General features: G+C 42.5%; 1 pseudogene; it reads right to left on the reverse strand.

The window, feature by feature from the left end:
- Positions 1-20,439: 20,439 nt before the first annotated feature.
- Positions 20,440-20,556, reverse strand: LOC126482490 (5S ribosomal RNA; annotated as a pseudogene).
- Between the last annotated feature and the right edge of the window lie 1,770 nt (positions 20,557-22,326).

Consider the following 22,326-nt stretch of genomic DNA (forward strand, 5'->3'; position numbering starts at 1 on the left):
TATAGCTTCTCTAGGTTTTATGAGGGAGCAGAATTTTTACGGAACTGAACTTGTGATTTTTCCTTTAAAAGCCACATGTGTGAAGTTTTCTGTGCCCTCGTCTTTTATAAATAAGCAAATGTATTGTTAATTAAGAATAATTCAAGCGATGGTGGCTATTAGTTCATTAAATGAGCCGGCCGCGGTGGCGCTGCGGTTCTGGCGCTGCAGTCCGGAACCGCGGGACCGCTACGGTCGCAGGTTCGAATCCTGCCTCGGGTATGGGTGTGTGTGATGTCCTTAGGTTAGTTAGGTTTAAGTAGTTCTAAGTTCTAGGGGACTTATGACCTAAGATGTTGAGTCCCATAGTGCTCAGAGCCATTTTTTGAAGTTCATTAAATGATGTCTTTTGGAGTCGACACATATTCAGACCAAGAAAGAAACTAGTGCTACATGCTGTGGTTGAAAGCATTCTGAGGTGTGGCTCAGAGATTTACCAAAGAAAAATCACCAGACAGCAATATCTTTTCAGAAGTCGTCATTTAATTACCATGACAAATTTCGGCATCTCATTAATGCCATCTTCAAGCCCTTATGCACTCCACGTGTAGAGAATCAGATGCATCGATGGATGCACGACTGGGGACGTGAATTTCTTATGGAATGTGCACTTCGAAGACTTGAGAACAAGTTGTCAGGTTGGAGTTCTTGTCAAGACTTCGAAGTACAGACTCCACAAAAAATTCAAGGAATTCACGTATTATTAGTACGGGATATGTATGCATTGATGTATCAGATTCTCTATACACGGAGTGCCTAGGGTCTTGAAGGTGGGATTAATGAGATGCCGAAACTTGTCATGTTAATAAAATAATAACTTTTGAAAACATACGGCTGTTTGCTGATTGTTCTTTGGTATATTTCTATGCCGCCGCTGTCTCGTATCCACCATGGATCAACAGAGATATCGCTCGGAGTGTTGGATATTGAATGAGAGACAAAGGGGGAAAGTTGAAGCTGTACAAATGGGATGGGATACGGCGGAGCATCAGAGCGACCCACTTCGATCGTCTGAGGAATGAATATGTAAGAATGGACACAGATGTGGTGATACCAATCTCTCAATCGAGCACTGAGATGGTATGGACAGTTCCGACGGATTGAGGAAAGCGATGGCCACAGCGTTTGCTCAACTGATCTCCGCGATGGACAAGGAGCCGAGGCAGCCCGAGGACAAGGTGGAGGGCAACTGCAGCCAAACCCATAGAGAGCACAAGCCTATCGGAAGAAGATTGTCAGGACAGAAGCTTGTGGAATCTGTGGACAAGCTACTGCTGGTAAGTGGGAACGCCTGCTATAGTAAAAGTCGATAATACATTTTATTTTACTGTTTTTATAATAATGTCCATGTGTGTAAATTTAATATCTTATACGATAGTTCAGATATTTGTTTTGAGTTGTATGTTTGTTTGAGGTACTCCTTGGGCGGCATGCGGCTGTTAAGTTCGCCAGCAGACGCCTTAAAGTAAGCAGTAAGTACGGAGCGGAGGTTCAGTCACCACAAGAATAGCATGGGGGGGGGGGGGGGGGGAGGAGGGGCCTCACTGTCAGTGTACACTGACGCCGAGGCTCGTCAATGAAGACTATACTCAATAAGTCATACACAGTTATGGAAATGGATGTACGTATATATTTAAGTATGTATGTTCCACATCTCCTCTAAAACACTAGACCAATTTCAACGAAACTTGGTACACTTACTACCTGCTGTCTGGAGAGAATCGCTGTACGAGCAAGAACAATCTACCTGTCAAAGGGAAAGGGGTGGATGTGAAAGGGTAATGTAGCTCACGGCGCACAAAGTCGGAGGCTTTATGCACCTAATCATTAGCGACAACCTTTACACGTAATTTCAATCATATAGGAAGCCCCACTAAATGATGAAGCATTTTCGCTGTTAAAGCGGTGAAACTGGCGCATCAGGTATGACGTTTTAGTTTATTAACTATTTGCTACTGACTGTATTCACGACATATTTTGCAGACCACATTCGCATGTACCACTGAATGTACATGCAAAATTTAATCTTTGTATGACACGTATTTTAGCAATATGACGTAATAAACACTGAAACGCGCGAAAAAACTGCCACACAGTTATATAAAGTTGATAGTGTGATACAGCTACAGACCGGAAGAGTAAGCTACATCTACAGACTTAAAGAGGTTATTACCAAGAATTTTTTATTGCTTAAAGATAAGGATCAAAGTTGATATATATTTCAGTAGTACAGGGTGTTTATAAATGAAGATCGGGGTTTTAAAGCTTTATAATATTTATTGTATTAAACTTACAGTTATAAATGATATGTCAAATGAAAGAGCAACTCAAACAGTTTTACCAAGAACCTTATAAATGTTCAATGTGTGCACCATTTGTCACACGGCACACATCGAGTCTATAGCCGAGGTCTTCCCAAACGTTGATAAGTGTGTCTTCAGTGATTGTAGCAACAGCTGCTTCAATCCGGTTTCTTAATTCAGGGAGGTCTGCTGGTAGCGGAGGCACGTACACACGATCCTTGATGAAGCCCCAAAGGAAAAAATCGCATGGCGTTAGGTCGGGTGAACGTGGAGGCCATCCAAAGCAAGACCTGTCATTGGCCCCCTTGTAGCCTATCCAGCGCTTGGATACAGTGAAGTTCAACCAATAGCGTACTTCGCTATGCCAGTGCTCACATTGAACATTTATAAGATTATTGGTAAAACTGTGTGAGTTGCTCTTTCGTTTGACATATCATTTATAAATGTAAGTTAAATGTAATAAATTATGCCGACCGAGGTAGCCGTGCGGTTCTAGGCGCTTCAGTCTGGAACCGCGTGATCGCTACGGTTGCAGGTTCGAATTCTGCCTCGGTCATGGATGTGTGTGATGTCCTTAGGTTAGTTAGGTTTAAGTAGTTCTAAGTTCTAGGGGACTGATGACCGCAGATGTTAAGTTCCATTGTGCTCAGAGCCATTTGAACTATTTGTAATAAATTATATAAAGCGTTAAAACAACTATTTTCATTTATAAACACCCTGTATATTTACGTGGTCCAGTCATGTTAATGTAACCACCACCCGTATTCGACGTCAGCCAACAATAACCACTCAAAAACAGCAGCTGGCAGCACTAGCTGTGTGCCCGGGGGACGCGCAAAAAAAGTGCAGTCATTGTCCTAATCCAGAAGGGGAGAGATTTGTCTGACGTTCAAAAGAGCACCATCATAGGCTCTCGTGCTACGGGTGGAAGCGTTTCTGAAATGGCTAAAGTTGTAAACTGTTCACGTACCGTCTTGGTTAACGTATACCGTATACGGCAAAATGGCGCTGTCCAAACCCGGCGCCGAGCAACTGGGTTGCATCATGGGCCTTACAGTCCTAACCTGGCTCCATGTTACTATCATCTCTTTGGGAAACTGAAAGACTCTCTTCGTGGAACAAGGTTTGAAGATGATGACTCCCTTGTGCACGCTGCCAAACAGTAGCTTCAACACGTTGGTCCAGAATTTTACCGTGCGGGTGAACAGGCGCTGCTTCCAAGATGGCGTAAGGCAGTTCAGAGGGATGGAAATTATGTAGAGAAATGAAAATATTGTTCCTAAAGGATGTATCTACACACTGTATTACTTTCAACCATGTAGAATAAAAGACGGATTTAAAAAAAAATAGTGTGCATTTCTTTTGGAGTGATCCTCGTAGATACAGTTTTAATATAATTTCATTAAATTTATGAAGCAACAGAAACTATTTTGTGGGATTATAGCGTGTTATTCCTATAGTATTTAGCACGGTTTTCCATAGCCAATAGACGGTAAATCTTACATGCGATGGTAAATAAACAAATAAATAAATGTCTTTACTGCAAAGGCCTTACGTACAGTATCAGATAAGGCAGTCAGCAGTCCAAAAGTTCGTTTGATCTCTGTAGTGTGTGACATTGCGGTTTTGTCCTATAATTGGAACCATAAATTTTAATTCAATGTCATGCTGACAAAAATACCGAAAAATTCTTACTGCACTAACCAATAATTGACAGTAGTTGACTGGATGCTGCAAACTCCTTGTTCTTCAGTTTTCTCAAGATTATTTACATGCATTTCCATATGTAACTGTGGTTTACCAAGCAGCAATATCGGACTTTGGATAAGTTACGTAATTAATTTAAAACACTATTCCACGTCAATAAATCTTCCTCAAAACTGCTAGGCTTACTCCGTCATTAATCTCAAGAACAAATAACGATCGATTTGGCACGTTTCTACAAAGACAGACTTTACATAAAACCATAGTCACAGATATTCGGTACGAGAAGTAAGAAAGCTAATATCCATAGCTATAATCTGGTTTGAACCAGTGAAATCAATTCTAAGCTGGAGAGAATACTCAAAGATATCTTTGCATAGGAAGCTGTGACAATGTTTGGCGAATATTCCATATTGAGGAGGGGCATTCACGGTTGTTAGTACTGCTCCTGCTCGCGAGTTTCAAGCGTTTCTTTCGTTGAACTGCAAGCTATACCTATACTGTGTGGCGTAGTAGCCGTAAACAGTAACATCATTTCTCTTGTTTAGTAGAACGATTCGATAGTTTGCTCCCGACCTGTCATAGCGGCTGTGACGTATTGCTTCATAACGTGGCTTCATGGAGTAGTCTCTCCAGTTAAGTACTCAGCTCAATGGAAAGAAAAGTTGTGGTAAAGATTATGGGACCAAACTGCTGAGGTCATCGGTCCCTAGGCTTACTCTCTACATACTCTAACTTAAATTAACTTACACTAAGGACAACACACACACCCAATCCCGAGGTAGGACTCGAACCTCCGACGGGGGGAGCCGCGCGAACCGTGACAAGACGCAATAGACCGCACGGCTACCCCGCGCGGCTCAGTTTACTGGTCTGAATCAAGTTATTGAAATTTATGTTACACAGAATACAATAAATTGCAGTTTGTGCACGGTGTCTGAGAATATAGAGAGACTATAAACACAATGTAGAGTGCGACGCAACGCCTTAAGGCGCCCAGTCTTCGTACGTTTCAAATACTCTACTAGATATAAGTCCATTGAAATTGGCACACAGATAAAATTAAAAACGATACATGGAGCACGGGAATGGCGCAGTATTCCACCCTTGTTTGTTGGAAACAGGAAGAGAAGCAGCTGTATGAACATAAAGAGGTCAGACAGCAAGCCAGTACTAACAGGAAGGTGGATAGTGAACATAAAAGAGCTACAAAAGGAAATATATTTGAAAACAATATAATGGATAGAAAAGTGGACGAGATGAGCGATGCAGTATCACTTTGCATCTGGACTAGAAGACGTTTCCTCAGAATTATTTAGATCCTTGTGAAAACCTACCATTACAAAAATGTTCCACTCTGTTTGCAGAATATAAAAGACAAGCGAAACATGCTGACTTCAAGAAGAATGTAGTAATCTCGATACCACACAAGAAGTTGCTGTCAGGTTTATTACCTTGCCTTCATTTTGCTAAATCTTGGTTTCAAAGTACTGACAACCTAATTTATTCTTCTTTCTATCACTTCGTTGTGAGTGAGGAAAAAATCAAGTACGTATTAAACTCATGGTAAAGCTGCTTTACTGTATTGTTCGTACAACCATCCTTACAAAGCAGCACATACACATAGCCTATCGGTACGAAAGCGAGTGCGAGTATGTTTATAACATCGGTGGTGATTATCTCATGTTTTGCAGCTGTTGAAAAACAGTTATAGAAATTACTGGAAAGTGATTTGTTGTGAAACAGAATGTAATGTGTCCACAGTGCAATCCAGATGTATATGGAGAAGTAAATAGAGTTATAGGGTCAGTTATTCACTAACACTTCAGTATTTTGTGAGGAATGTTATAATTTAAACAATCGGTGGTCTCCAATACTAGGGTACAGTTTACATAGATGTCATAGCCTTACATTACGACTAATGTGTGATGAGAGCTGGCTACTAATGAGCTACTTTAAAAAAAAAGAAAGAAAGCTAGAGCTGCTCGTCTGATTCTAGCATGTGTATTTTAACGTAACAAATGAGAAATAATAACAGGCGATACGGAGCCAACAGAATTTCAGAACATATGCACCCGTGTTCTTATCAAATCGAACTACATTTCGAGCGCGTAACTGTATGTGACACAATAAAAAAAAATTGTTGCCTGCGTCACTCACACAATATTTATTATCCGTGACACATTTCCAGGGCTTTCGGCTCCATCTTTCCGTGGACATTATGTTATTAAATGACATGCCGATTTTCCTGAAAATAAGACTTAAGTTCTAGAAAAGCGTCATTGATTACACAAATCATACAAAACCTGAAGCATATAATTGTTTTATTTAGTCTCCTGAAAGCTAATATGACTATAAGGTATCTTAATTTGAATAATGAATGAGATAGTTGAAGGTTTCCCAAGAACATCGATTGTGATGAACGAAATATAGGATATCTACTGCGGGTTTGGACAGAATGGTGAACGCAGAATATTTCTGCTTATTAGCAATTAAAAATCATGCCACGGAAAACTATTCTCGCGTCTCTTCTACAGTAAACATAATAGAAATCCAGATCTGAGCCATCTCGTTCTGCGATGAATACCCTTGTGAATGAGTCCACGGAAGTCTCTAATCAAAGTCAGTCACCCAAACATAGATGAAGATTACTCTCTGTCTTACCCACTGTGAGGCACCGTGTGACTAAAATGATCATAATAACTAATTAAAAACTGTGCAAACAGCGTTGAAAACCATGTCAATTTACACTGAGAGGTAAATAATCACACACGGAAGTAGATTTTTCTGAAAGCCGAAACAAATTGGTAGGCGTGAAGTACCAAAAGGTATATTAATTCGTAAAACAAACAAAATAACTGTAATTTAAACATAAACCATCGGCCAATATCACTGCATATTGGTCGGTTCTTCTGTTTAGTGGAACGACGGAAACAAAGATTCTACGAAAAATAGTACTTGTTTTTCAACCACACAGATGTTTTTGATCTTACGTGTAGTTTTCGTAGGCTCATACTTCAAAGAACGGCGAGCAATGCAGCGCAGTCGAAAATCCTTCTTGCTAGTAAAAGTGTTACGTCAGGTGTGAACTCTATTATGGTGAAAATGTGAAAAACGTGCGTTGCGAGTGAGATCTAATGTGACTGCACAAAAGCGATATCGTCATTTTTAAACGACGTATATTTGATCAACTTCTCTGCATCAAGGAACTGTGTATCTCGTGAAACTGGAATCTGCGACTCTTTGTTATTCACTGAACTCACGACGGACTAAGAACGAATAATTAGAAGAGGTCCCCTCCACTTTCTTAAATCCGGTGTACCCATACTGACACCTGCCAGATCGGTGAAGAAGTGGAGTGTATGCACACTCAATTGCTTTGCATTCTTATTTTTAAACCAGTTTCAAAAGGCAAACCAGGTTCTATGTCTCGCAGAACAAGTCGAGGTTCGCTGACAGTAGCCGAAAGCTTCCGAAATATGTGCATAATATAGGTACGCGGTAAAGATCCCGGAACCCCTGATAAGGACGAGAATAAGCCATGATATTGGCAGTTAGGGAGTTCAGAGGGAATCTTTGGTTTACGCAAAAGTTTCTTCTTTGGTATTTACAATCGCTGGTTGGTCCACCATTCTACGTGAACCGCTCACGAGTTAATGGTGCAGAATTTCAGAGTGGTCTTGCTGTCGATATGTGGAAGTACCCTTTTCTTCCATCTATTCTATTATTTCAGTGTTTCGCTCCTGTCATTGTACGAGTCAGCAATACGTAATAAAATAACCATGTAGTTAAAATATTGATATCATTTCGCGAACCTTGGCAGTTGCCCGAGGAAACAGGAATTAATTCATTGCCTGCAGCAATGGGTACAGGTCCATGAATTTAAATTTTTAGCACTTTCAACCGATTCTTTTCACCGACGAAATACGTTACTCCTAACTTAACGAATTGTCTCTCATTCTCTAAAGGGAAACTCAGGTACAGAATATTTCGTTGAAATAGTGTCCCGATACTACTGTTTTCTGAGTTGCTACATTAATCGAACATTGAAATTCTTTGGCTTACCGCAGAGGTGCTCACAAGTTTCCATTTCTTTCCATCTTCAGGATTTGTAATTCTGTAACTATATGCCACTAACGCTGCGTTTGGAGGCATATTCGATTGACCAACAGTAGGCATGACACATTCATGTTACTACATTTATTAATAACGACCCATTTCTGCGTCTTAAACTCCATCTGCAGGTGATAAACGTCTATTATAGTCGTTAGCATAGCAAGCATGAGCGCAACGCCATTTTGAACATTTAAAAGTGCTGTGCTCATGGCATATGTACTATTTGACTTTAGTCCAAAGTTTTCGTAGAAAGAAAGATCTGTTTGTCTGAAACGCACCGTGACTATGAATAGGCCTATAAATATTAGACGCCGAAAATTGTGCTTTTGTTGTTTGAGTTGCAGTTCATATCATAGTAACATTCATACTCGATTACATTCCGTTCTTTTTTTCAATTTATTGTTGTTGTCAAAGAGCCTGAAAGGACGTCTTCTTACGGAGAATAGGAAACAAACCACAATAGGGTGAGAAGGTTGCGTTAGCTATACCACAGTGTAAGTCGTATTACGGTAATATCTTATGTTATATTTATAAAATGCGACATCAATTGGTGTAAAACTGAACTAAACAGTCGTGCAAGAATGAAAAAACAATTTAGCGGACCATTGGCTGTATGTCCATTGATAGAAGACTTTGAGGTTACGTCTGTGGCTCGGGTTTCAACCGGAAGACGTCTCACTGCCTAAGTCGTACCTGTAGAGACGACTTAAACTTTGATGAAAATTACGTACCAACTAAAAATAATTTGTTTTAGTTGACCAATATGACGAGGAGAACATGCAGTAAGTGGAAGCAGAAGGATATGGAACAAGCTTCACTGAAACACTGGAATGGTGAAATTCGATTTAATGGCACGCGTGGAAGACCTAATGATATTAAAGCAAAGATGGAAGGTGAATTACTGCAACATATAAATAATTTGGAGACTAGTTTCTTCGAACTATTACTGAATTAAGGAGACATGCCTACCAACTTGCTGAGAAGCATGAGCTACCGCATCGCTTCAATAAAGGAAAAGATAGCCGGTTTATGAAAAATAATCTCATTTTGTTCTTGCAATTTTCCGAAGTAATATCGATGGCACGTGGAAGGGATGCAATAAAGAGCTTGTTAGTAAGTTTTTTTTGAAAAATATGAGAAAATATTAGATGAACATCAGTTTACTGCTGACCAGATATATAACGTGGATGAAACCGCACTATCCACAATCAAAAACCGTCCAACGTAATTGATCAAAAAGGCGAACACCAAATGGGTCCAATCACAAGCGGAGAAAGGGATCTTACAACGACATGCGAATGTGCAATGAATGCAGCAAGGGGAATTCGTACCTCCGATATTAATATTTAAGCGCAGCAGAATGAATAATGTCTTAAAAAGGTGAACTCCGCCAAACACAGCATTTGGATGCTCGACAAAACAATAGATATACCAGAACTGTTTGTATGATGACCAAAACATCATTAAACGAACAAAAGCTGAAAAGGGGACCAGAAACAAATTTGGCATTTACTGGATGGACATTGCATATTAGAGGCAATTCAGCTGACTCCTGATGACCGTATAATCGTGCTATCATTTCCTGTTCACACGATCCACCTACAACAGCCATTGAACAGATCGTTCTTTGGAGCACTATAAAACAGCTACAATGAAATGGCGTCTTCCGCGGCTACGTCCAAATCCTGACAGTGTCAAAACAAGCTAACATTGGAGAAGACCTTGGTCATGCATATCACAGATCAGTTTGTATGGACACAGCACTAAAGGGTTGGGGCAGCAGGTTTATGGCCACGGGACAGAAATGTCAAAGAGTAGGGCTTTGTAGCTGTACGGGATGTACTGCTGATCAGTCAGACGAAGAAATGTCTGATGGACTGATGGTCAACAACGCGAAAATCTGGATTGCCACCTAACGTTGCAATACCACTCAGTGTTTAGTCTGGTTCAAAAAATGGTTCAAATGGCTCTCAGCACTATTCGACTTAATTTCTGGGGTCATCAGTCGCCTAGAACTTAGAACTAATTAAACCTAACTAACCTAAGGACATCACACACATCCATGCCCGAGGCAGGATTCGAACCTGCGACCGTAGCCGTCGCGCGGTTCCAGACTGTAGCACCCAGAACCGCTCGGCCACTCCGGCCGGCGTTTAGTATGGACCATATACAATGTCTCAAGAAAGTAGACCCGGAAACAACATTACAACAGTTGCCGAAATTAACCGTCAACAAATTCTTACTGAAACACATTATATCCTATCCTGTGTGTAGTAACATTTATAAAGAAAAACGCGAAAAGGCCTAAACCGGCAATGGAATTAACATCAAGTCCTTACAGAAGGAAATAGAAGCCAAAGATAAGACCTACAAAAAGAAACTATAAAAAGAGACAAATAGATGAAAACTTTAAATAGAGTGAGAAAATGGAGGACGGAGTGAATTGGCTACGTCAACTGTGTAAGGAGGATTGAGAAGAAGACATGATTTAGTTTATCAAATGTAAAGCTTGGGTATATGATATATGCGCTGGCATGGAAAGCAAAATTAAGAAATATTTCTGTGATATCTGTGTTCAAACCAACTGTTTTTCAATACACCAATTTAAGTAACTTAATTTATTACGAATTTATATTTGGTTTCCCATGCAAAATTTCATTACATGCTCTCTCCCCTCCCTTTCCCATTAACACCCTTTCCTCACGGCACTTCCTCTTTTCTCATCAAAATTACACCTTACTTTCCATACCCTATGTATGGTGTACTGCAGTCTTATTCTACGGTCACAACTGGATTACTTTTATACACATTGACTGAGAACAAGTCTGCAAATTCTTTATCCGCTGCTAAAGCAGCTCTCGTCGTAGAGATACAATTTCATTCGTGGTGCTATGAATGTAACATATCAAATTATATTTTCCCCTTTAGCTTAATTACTAACAGGAATAGTTTTTATACAGTTTACCTCCGAGCACACTAAGATTCATATGTACCTCCGACTTCTGTTACCTTATAACGAACAAATTTGTTTTGCGAAGTCCTCCATCACACACACACACACACACACACACACACACACACACACACACACACACACTTCCTACTGAAAGTTGCGTGCCACTTCTGGATCAGAATAGAGGAGCCTAGGTGCAATGCTCGTTCTGAAACAAGAGAAGACGAGCGAGTGCAGTGTTCGTTTAGTTCTCTGAATTCTTAAAATGGCTGGTGGCTGAATTTGGTCACTGTGCACAACGGTAACGCCGTCACAAGGTAAGGTGTGCACCAGGCTATTCGTTATTAGTGGGCCGCCTAACTGGGCCGCCTAACCATGGAAAAGTTGTGGTACAATGTAAGAGATTTTGCAAGCTAGGTCAGACCTCAGATTCCCAGATAATTATTTGCTCTAATGACTGACAAAAATCACAACAACAAAGTTCACTAAAATGCAAACCAAATTCCAGAATAACACTAACACTGTGGGGTCGGGGGGAGGGGGGGGGGGTTACCAAAAAATTTGGAAGACTGTATAGAGAAAAGACAACAATATCTGCACATCTGGGGATCCTGCGAAATCAAAATTGACGATAGAAAAACATGCCACAATTTATAAGCAAATCAAGCAACCCAAGTTCCGTGACGAAGTAAGCAAGTAATGAGCTACTCAGAATAAGGATCGCATTTCCCCAAAACCAGCAAACTGTGTGCCCATTAGCACCAAACAACGGCCAGGAAATGAGTGACCCTCACGGCGGCGCTGATCGAATAACCACGAAACATAGATCTCCAGCTACAACTCCACACTTGCAAAGAACTCCATGCTTTCACACAACTGTATATGGCGGGGGGCGGTGGGTACGGGGGAACGGGACGACGATTCAGTTCTGTTGCCAATGTGATGGACAATGATATCGCTCAATTAATCAAAAAATGGGGAAAGGCTCAAGAAATGGCAGGTTGGCACTAGGGTGGAGGAGTGTCCCATCGATTTTCCGGCTTCTTCGCATCAAACCCAGTTTAAGGATGACTCGATTCAATCAGGTACACCAAATTTTGGAGCAAAAGCAAAAGACTTTCCCACACGGATCAATGGCACGTCGGTGTCTCGTCCTTTGATGTCTGAACAGAATAAGCAAAATGTCGTTCTGAATTATTCCCTATCAGTAGAGATATGGTGCCTTCTATTCGGAACTAGGAGAGCTGACGGCTCTGCTGACAAAAACATGAAGAACGCGGCAGTCTTACGTCTGTGAAAACTGCCCAGACCCCAGGAGATCTTCGCCCTTCCTAATGAGATTTACTGTCTGCCTCCTGCCGACAGAGAAAACTCATGAGTCCACACCGAGTGACGATATTTCCAGTGAGAAAAACGCAAAGCTTTCCTCCCATACAATGTGCCCAGCACATGGTAAATGAAATTAAACTCGAAATGGTGGTGAAAATCGATCAATATCATGCAGTGACATGTGACAGTAGTGTCATGCAGTGACATTTGTTAGCTTTTTTTGCATATAATTCTTAGAGACATCTTGTCAGAAATGAGTAAGTGACCCTTACGGTAGCTATCCTTCATAGCTGTTATCATTACAATTCTAAAACAAAATTTAATTCGTATTTTCACACAGTAAGATGGAGGACATGAATGTCCATGGATCAGACTATGTGTGGTTAAGAACTCAATACGAGCTACGAATTGTTGATAATGACAGTGAATCAGAAGAGAATTTTTGTGGTAATTAAAGGAATGCCTAAAATTACATTCCACAGTCAAAGAGTTCAGTTTGAAATAGATCGAAGGAGATTTATCTCGTTTCATCACGGGATCGTTCAGTCGACGGGAAAGCGTTACGGAGAGGCTCATCAATTCCAATGGCAGATGCTGCAGTACAGACATTGTGCATCACTTAGAGGTTTACTGCACAAATTAAAAGAACCTACGATACAAGAAGAATCGGGAGACATATTGCTTTCTCCCAAATACGACGTGCTTCAGCTGCCCCTACTGCTGTCGTTTTATGCAGCCTCGGTGTTACAGCCGGTCTTGATGAACCACGAACGAGATTTTCATGTTCTCTACACGTGAACTATAGTCATACAGAAAAAATTACAAGGACCTTTTCGTAGGAATGTTAATGTAGTTAAATTTTGTACTAGGACGCGTTTTCTCTGGGGGCCGACGTTTTCTAGTTGTTCGAGAAAAACGTACAAAAGTGACCTTCAAACGTACCTCCACCCCCACGCTCATCCCGCAGCAATCAGGATTTCTGGTATGTTATTTATTGCACTCTCTTATACCACTGTGCAAAAATTTCCGGCTACACGGACTATCCCTGGTATTCGACCTTTTTTAGTCTCTATTGATTGGGTTATTACTTCACCAGCATAATCGGCTACTTCGTTAACATTAATATGAACGTCTCCACGAGGGTTGAACGAAAAAAAGACTTTTCCAAACGTAACGCTGAAACTAATTACATTAACAATTCGATCTATACTAGAAATCCTGACCGGAGGGGGTAGGGGTAGGGAAGGAAGGCGGCAGAGTGTGTGAGTGGGGATGAGTTCGAAGGTTACCTTTGTAAGTTTTTCTTGAATAACTCTGAAACTACGGCCTCTATCGAAACCATTCCCCAGTGTAAAATGTAAATAAGCTATACTTTTTACAAAAAGGGTCTCCTCATTTTTTTCTTTAAGACAGTTTGCGCGTTGCGAGCGTGATAATATGAAAATCTCATAAGTGGTTTATGAAGGCCAGGTATAACATTGCAGGTTGCATAAAGCAAGAGGGTGGGAGCAGATAAGTCGCCCTGTATATCTCACGAAACGACCACGACGCAAAAAGCAGAGGAATTAAAGATCATACGAATGGTTGTCGACAATCGTTCTTCTCGCACACCGGTCATAAATCGAACAAATATAGAGGTACCTGAAGTTCTCTACGGTACATTCTTCTTGAGGAAGACTGTGGAGTACAGATGTGCTTGTAGAGGATGTGTTCGATTTTTTTTTCCAACAATTCGACTGATCTGGTCATCGTTGAAGGAAGGCTGACTCCTCGCCAGTTTTTGGCAAGAATGGTAAACCCTGTCGTCGAATCCATCACGGCATATTCTTACAGGAAGACGATACACTTTGCGCAACGAATGCCTTGAGGAATGTACGGAACACTGACTGACCTACTCGGTCCCCTGATTTACCAACCCGTAAGGCATATCTTACATGCGAATCAAAAACCCAGGCTTTCACATTAGCCTCGAACCAACAATCCTCACGAACTGACACAGGGTACGTATCAGGCATATCAAAAAATTCCTCTAGATTAGTGTTTCTTAAACTCAATATTCATTGGAGATCGCTCAAGGGTACCACCTTTTCTCACACCATTCAAGAAGGCTGCTTAGAAAAACAGTGAAAATAAACACCTCTGCAAAATTTTAAAAAATACCAACCATCAATTGCACTTATAGTTTGGATAGTTGGTACGAATGTGACACCAACCTTTTCAGACTGTAAACTCAACAGTATATACAGAATGCCCCTTCTAAGAGTCGCCAGGTGAATTTTCGCTGGTGTTCCGGCAGATAACTGCAATTTCGTTTTTGTAATGTGTAGCTGAAGTCAGCCCAGAAAATATTGCTCATCATGTCTTTCATGCGACACCGATTTTCGAAAGAAAGTGTCCGTTTGTTTTCCGTTACAAACAAAAGGGGTTTTAAACATAAATTGTACGTTTACAGCGGTCCCAAATTAATCTAGTGCGATATTCGTTTTATCGATATGTTTATCAGCAGGGGCACTACAGCACGAAGAACAAGCAGCACTCCGTCAGCACTGTCCTAGCCCATGCTGACTGCTATTGCCATGCAGCAGCACTGCTCAGTCATTGCTGTAGTACCGGTTATTCTTGGCGTTTTACTGTCGCTATTAATGCATGCAGGTAAAACGAATATCGCACTAGACTAACTAGGAACCGTTCTATCTAATGGCCAAGTAAAATTACACTTCAAAAATAATTTTGTTTGAAAGGGGACGAAAATCGGCGCTTTCCTTCTACACTCGCTGCCGCATGAAAGACGTGATCAGCAGCATGTCTTTGAGTGATTCAACTACACATTGCAAAAACCAAATTGCAAATATCTGCTGAAACATGAGAGAAAAAGCGCCTGATGACTCCTAAGATTGACACGGTATGTATGTACAGTGTGTAACGGGTGCAAGTGCAGATATTTCTATTGGTGACGGAAGACGATGTACTGAACAACGTTACATCAGTATTTGTTTCATTGGCAGACGGATAATTAAAACTATTAGCAGTAGTAGTACGTATTTGGTTGGTTGTTTTGGGGAAGGAGACCAGACAGCGTGGTCATCGGTCTCATCGGATTAGGGAAGGATGGGGAAGGAAGTCGGCCGTGCCCTTTCAGAGGAACCATCCCGGCATTTGCCTGGAGTGATTTAGGGAAACCACGGAAAACCTAAATCAGGGTGGCCGGACGCGGGATTGAACCGTCGTCCTCCCGAATGCGAGTCCAGTGTCTAACCACTGCGCCACCTCGCTCGGTGTAGTACGTATTTATAATGGTTAGTGCTACCAAGTACATGTGGTAAGAGCAAGCTTTTAATGCTTATTCTCCCCAGGGCATTAGGTTAGGTGCTGAAGTGTGGACATCTGGCGTAGTCCACTTACTTGTACAGTTATGGCCGTGCAGCAAACATCGGGCACTAACTTTGCGACATGTCTGTGGGAAGACTATTCAACAAAGAGAAAAAACAACCAACATACTAATGTATGTATATATTACGGTATCACATATAAAAATATCTGCTCTTATACCAACTATATCCTGTATATAGGTTGTTAGGGATATAAGAACAGATATTGTGATCATTGGTACCTTGATATGTACCCGCTTCAGCGTCTTCGTTTTTTCTGTGCATCTAACAGTCTCCCTGCAAAAACCTGATGTTTTCTGCACAGTTGTAACAGCACCATTAAGAGCACTACGCCTCTCAGTATAGAGTAACCCTTTTCCACCAAATGTCCACATTTCAACATCTGACCGGCTGCCCAGGGCTAAAAGAAGCATTAACTTCTTGCTCTTCTCACATGCACTTGAAGGTACTAATCAGTCTAAATACATACTACTTCAATAGCTATAATTATTAATCTACAAATGAAATAAATACTGTTGTAATGTTGTTCAGGACACTATCTTCAGTTACCGATAAAATTATTTGTACTTGTTTTAACTTGAGGCAACTAAGTATCTTGAAAACTAGGCATAATGCGAAAAATATATTCTCCTGCATGGAGAAGGACAATTTTGTATTTTCAAATGGGAATCCCTCCATTTTCATTGGATATTCTGATTCTAAGTTGAAAACTACCCACAGTTTACTCAAATCATTACTTTAGTGTTGCAGATTTGTTCAATACAAATAATGTGACAAGACATTGACATTTCTGGCAAATAAGCTTCTTGTATGGTAACATAGTTTTCTGTTCCATAAGGGGTTGAGCGTGGTGAGTTCTCAAACCATAGGAATGCTTGATTTCGGTGGTCACCCTCGAACCACACTATCAGTGTGACTGATTTCGGCGAGTTTCCATCCAACCTCTGCAGTTCTCGTGCTGGTCACTACGTGGCTACCGGAGAAATACAGACACAACCATTGTAATAAGGCAAAATGTCTGAGATATGGAGAGGGGGGAGAGACAGAAAAAGAGAGAGAATGTTATCTGTATGACTAATGTAGAGAACTGCATTTATAATCCTGAGAAACAGTGTCAAATCGAATAACTGTGATTTTAATAGGATGTTTTTCATTCCTTTTCAGGTAAGTGAGGATCCAGTGCTGCTTAATTTTATATTATCCCTTAAATGACTATATACAGCAGGTTTTTGTTCACTTTTTCGGTATACGGGGACCTGTCGGCTCACCAGATACTGATACTCATGGTGAGGGCAATTTAGTAGCATTCTACCTGCCCGACAGTTTGTTATCAGGTAGTTCTTATTTTAGCTTTTGTCCCTTGTAGGCATCACGGGACAGTTATATGTTGTTTTTACATTATGTCGTAACTGTCCGCTACGTACCGAAAATTTGATGACTACCAACGCTGGGCCATCCCATTCTCTTTTCCGGTCAGCATATGACTTGATTTTGTTACTATGTTCATCCCGTATATCTTTTCATTTCAATTACTTTTTCTTACCTTACAAGAAGTTTTGTCTTTCACTTTACACAGATTGCACTTGATAATGCAGCTAAAATGCTACGAAACCGGTCGTGCGTCTAAATAAAGCACCCACACTTGAAACGGTTTTATCTTCGAAATGATATATTTAGGCTGTGGCTGCCTGATTACTAAGTTTTCTGAAGTATCATTTTAGTTGCAAATAAACTCGTTTTCAGAGTACTGCACTGCAATGTACTATGGAACTAGAAGTTCCACGATAAAAGTGCAAAAGAGGACATTAAAAAGGGGATTATGAGAAGCTGCTGCACGTGATATTCGCTGGCTGTTGGCTTACATACCACAAGTAATACAAACTGATGGCCGTCAGTTCCGAATGGAATAAAATTTAATCATTTTATACAAGTTACGCGATGAAAATCTCCACGAAGTTCGATAGCTGATGTTTCATGAAGCAAAAGTTTCTACTACTGTAAGTGTGATTAATGAATCGAAGAAATGAGAACGAACTGGGCGACGTCACGGCGAATTACCGTGCTGTGCCCGGGAGCGGCAGCGGCGGTTGGCCACCTGTGGGCGCCGCCGCCCCCACTCCCACCCCACCGCCGCCCTCGCTCCTTATCTACGGCGCGGCAGGCACTCGTGTCCGACAAGCTACACGCCTGCTGCCGCCCCGGAGCCGCGGTTAAGTGTCGCCCCCAGAGTATCCGCCGTCTCGAGGAACTGTCCGTCTCTCCCTCTCTCTCTCTCTCCTCCTCACTCCCTCGTCCTCTTCCCTCTACATTTCCTCCGCGAGTCTTTTCTTTTTAATTTTACTGCTAGGCGACAAACTGGCTCTCGCGTTCGTTTTTCCTTCCCTCCCTATTCCGACCGTCTCTACCGATGCACGCTGCGGGCCCCTTTTTTTCATTTACATTTTCTTTTTTTTTTATATTATTATTCTACCTCGGCCTCTCGTTCCAGACGCTTTTTGTGCCACGGCCTGTTAGGAATTCCTCGTCAGTGGATCCGGAATATCCATAGCAGGAATAGGTGAGCTGGGATCCCCGCTCCTCCCTCCTCTCACCGTGCCCGCCTACACACACACACACACACACACACACACACACACACACACACACACGCCAGACACAGACGCACGAGGCGGGCTCGCTTAGCAGTCAAACCACGTCGGGCGCCGGCCGTTGTACAAAGCGCTGCTTTGCTCCGGCTAATCCCGTAAGGCCTGAGAGCGGCGGCCGGCGCTGCTGCAATGCAGATTTCACACTTAATAGGACGGACTTGGTCCGCCGCCACTCGGTCCGTATCTCTCCGGCCGGGCGCGCCAGAAAAAAGCGGCGCTGCTCGGGCCCCTGCATGCCAAGTAGGCGGCGTGTGTGGCGGACAGCGCGTTTGCGCAACTACCGGCTGTCTAACAGTAGGGCTACCTGCCCTGCCCACGGTGGCCGGTCCGCGTGCTGTCGCATGGCGCACACCCGTAGAATGCCAGGCAGCCGTCCTTGACGATTAACAAACGTCATCTCCTACTGAAAGCTCCTTCTTGTTTATTAGCTGTACCTATGAGGCGCGCTCAATATGTAAGGTCACTTTTTTTTTTTTTTTTTTTTTTGCGTTGAGTTTCGGTAGAAAAATTTGGGAATTCGTTGTGGGACATTGTGGAATATTCCCGCTTGGGCCCATATAGTTTCATGAAGCTCCGATAGGTGGCAGCACTGTACGTAGCCTTCAAATAGCCGGTGGCTGTGGCCGAGCGGCTCTAGGCGCTTCAATCCGGAACCGCGCTGCTGCTGCGGTCACAGGTTCGAATCCTGCCTCGGGAATGGATGTGTGTGATGTCCTTAGGTTAGTTAGGTGTAAGTAGTTCTAAGTCTAGGGGACTGATGACTTCAGATGTTAAGTCCCATAGTGCTTAGAGCCATTTGAACCATTTTTTTGGAAACAAAACGACAATCCATGGAGTGGCGCAACAGTCCCTCTCCTCAGAAGAAAAAGTTCAAAACCACGCCCTCAGCCGGCAAAGTCGTGGCGACGGTCTTCTGGGACTCCGAAGGGGTTATTCTCTTTGATTCCTCATACTCTGCCCGCATCTCGTGGTCGTGCGGTAGCGTTCTCGCTTCCCATGCCCGGGTTCCCGGGTTCGATTCCCGGCGGGGTCAGGGATTTTCTCTGCCTCGTGATGGCTGGGTGTTGTGTGATGTCCTTAGGTTAGTTAGGTTTAAGTAGTTCTAAGTTCTAGGGGACTGATGACCATAGATGTTAAGTCCCATAGTGCTCAGAGCCATTTGAACCATTTGAACCTCATACTCTGAACTGTCTTGTGCTAGCCTCAGGAAATTCAAGCAACGACTTCAACGCGTGCGTCGCCACAAAAATATAAACGAACTTCTCCTTTTCCATGACAACACAAGGCTTCACACACGTCTGCGCACCCTAGAGAAGCTCACAGGATTTCATAGGAATTTTCGTCCTCGACAACCCTACAGCCCGAATCTTGCACTTTCCGACTTCCATCTGTTTGAATATATGAATATATGTCCGAAAGAACAGATACCATCTCCATATAGTTAAGGCGAACCTGCCATTGAACTTCTTCTTCTGTGCTGGATGCACAGGCACCCGTAAGATTGTCTGCTGTGAGTAATAAGTATAATGGGCAGGGGCACTACGAATGAACTGTGTGGACGTTAAGCTGGGAATGTGGGTCTCACGGGGAGCGTGCAAGAGCTAAATCCCTGCAGTCGCACTATCCTCTGTGTCCTCGGTGGCTCAGATGGATAGAGCGTCTGCCATGTAAGCGGAGATCCCGGGTTCGAGTTCCAGTCGGGGCACACATTTTCAACTGTCCCCGTGTATGTATATCAACGCCTGTCGACTGCTTATCACTCCGTCTTCAGGCCACAAGTGGCCCATCGGGACCATCTGACCGCCGTGTCATCCTCAGTTGAGGATGCGAATAGGAGGGGCGTGTGGCCAGCACACCGCTCTCCCGGTCGTTCTGGTGGTTTTCTTTGACTAGAGCCGCTACTATTCGGTCGAGTAGCTCCTCAATCGGCATCACGAGGCTGAGTGCATCCCGAAAAATGGCAACGGCACATGGCGGTTGGATGGTCACCCATCCAAGTGCCGGCCACGCCCGACAGCGCTTAACTTCGGTGCTCTCACGGGAACCGGTGTATCCACTGCGGCAAGGCCGTTGTCTGTCGACAACTTAAGGTCTTGATTTAATTATCATTTCATGTGTTTGCCCCAATAACGGATGCACTCCGCGGGAAGCACTATGTGGATGACGCGAGGGTGGTGATCCGGCAAGACGTTGGCTCCGACATCGACCAATAGAGTAGCCCTCCCAATAAGGTGGCGTCAGGCCGTTGCATTGAACGGCGATTACGTTTAAAAAGAGGGTTTTGTATCCAGAAGAGGCGGAATTATGTTGCGTGTTGGGAACTTTAGTAACACCAACTTGCTTTCAGAAAAAAATGTGTTGCATTTTTTACTATCGACCCTCGCACATCAACAAAGCTTTGGAAGGTGGTAGACATAGATCCATTCCTTGGAATTTCTGAAATCACTGGAGGAAGTGGTAAACGAACGACTATCATGTTGGTGTATAAGAAAAGGAAAACCGAGATGTTCGTATGGCCTTATTGCCCTGCGGTCTCCTTTGGGATGTTCGGCCGTTCCTTGATCAAGAGTCAGGAATGCTAAACACGAGACCACGAGCTACTGTAGTTGTGGTACTAAATCTATGAGGCTCGAGACATACCACCCGTCGTTCGAAAAAATATCGCATACACAATCCCTAAGACAGCAAGGGCAGGTAAGTGGACAAATTATTGTATAATCTGGTTAACAGCTCATTCATCCGAAGTGCTAACAAGAAGATTGGCAAAGAAAATTGAGGGTCTGTTGGATGGCGATCAGTTTGGCTTGAGGAAACGTAAAGCCACCAGAGAGACAGTTGTGACGTCGTACTTAATAATGGAGACAAGACTTAGGTAAATCAAGATGCTCCCAAAGAAAAAACGTTCATCAATGTAAAATGGTGCAAGATGTCCCAAATTACCAGATATGTGGGTTCAAGGTCTGGGAAAAGACAGGTAATATACAGTATGCAGAAGAAACCCAGCGGGTACAATGAGAATATAAGAACGAAGCGATCGGATTAGGAAGGATACAAGGAAGGGACGGAGTTTTCCGCCACTATTGTCCAATACGTACACCAAAGAAGTAGCGACGGCATTAAGAGAGAGATTCACGAGCTGGATCAAAATTCTGGGTGAAAGGATATGACTCACAAGATTCCATTATGTCACTGCTACACTGAGTGAAAATGAAAAACGATCACAGAACTAGTTGAAAGGAATGAAATGAAGAGAGACAAAAGCAATGCTGAGCAGCAGAAATGAGATTAGCGAGAAACTTAATACCAAAATTAGGGACCACGAGATAAACCAAGTGCAGGAATAGTGCTGCCTTGAGAGCGAAATAACACATGACATTCGAAGCAAAGAGGCCGTAGAACGTGAACTAGAACAGGCAAAAGAACTATTCCTCGGCAAAAGAAGTCTGCTAGCATCAGACATCAACTTCCATTTCAGGAAGAAATTTCTGAGAATGTACATCTGATGCACAGTGAATAATGGACTGTGAAAATCAGATAAAGAATAGAATTAAACCATTTTAGATGTGCTTTTGTAGAAAGATGTTGAAAATTAGTTGGACTAATAAGATAATACACTATGTGATCAAAAGTATCAGGACACCTCCAAAAACATACATTGTTCATATTAGGTGCATTGTGCAGCCACCTACTGCCACGTACTCCATATCAGCAATCACAGTAGTCATTAGACTACATTAGGCGTTACATAGAGACATTAGAGCACAATGGGGCGCTCCGCGGAACTCGGACTTCGAACGTGGTCAAGAGATAGGGTATCATTCATGTCATACGTCTGCACACGAGAT

The sequence above is a fragment of the Schistocerca serialis genome, chromosome 5 (genome assembly GCF_023864345.2).
Source record: "Schistocerca serialis cubense isolate TAMUIC-IGC-003099 chromosome 5, iqSchSeri2.2, whole genome shotgun sequence".
Lineage (NCBI taxonomy): Eukaryota > Metazoa > Arthropoda > Insecta > Orthoptera > Acrididae > Schistocerca > Schistocerca serialis.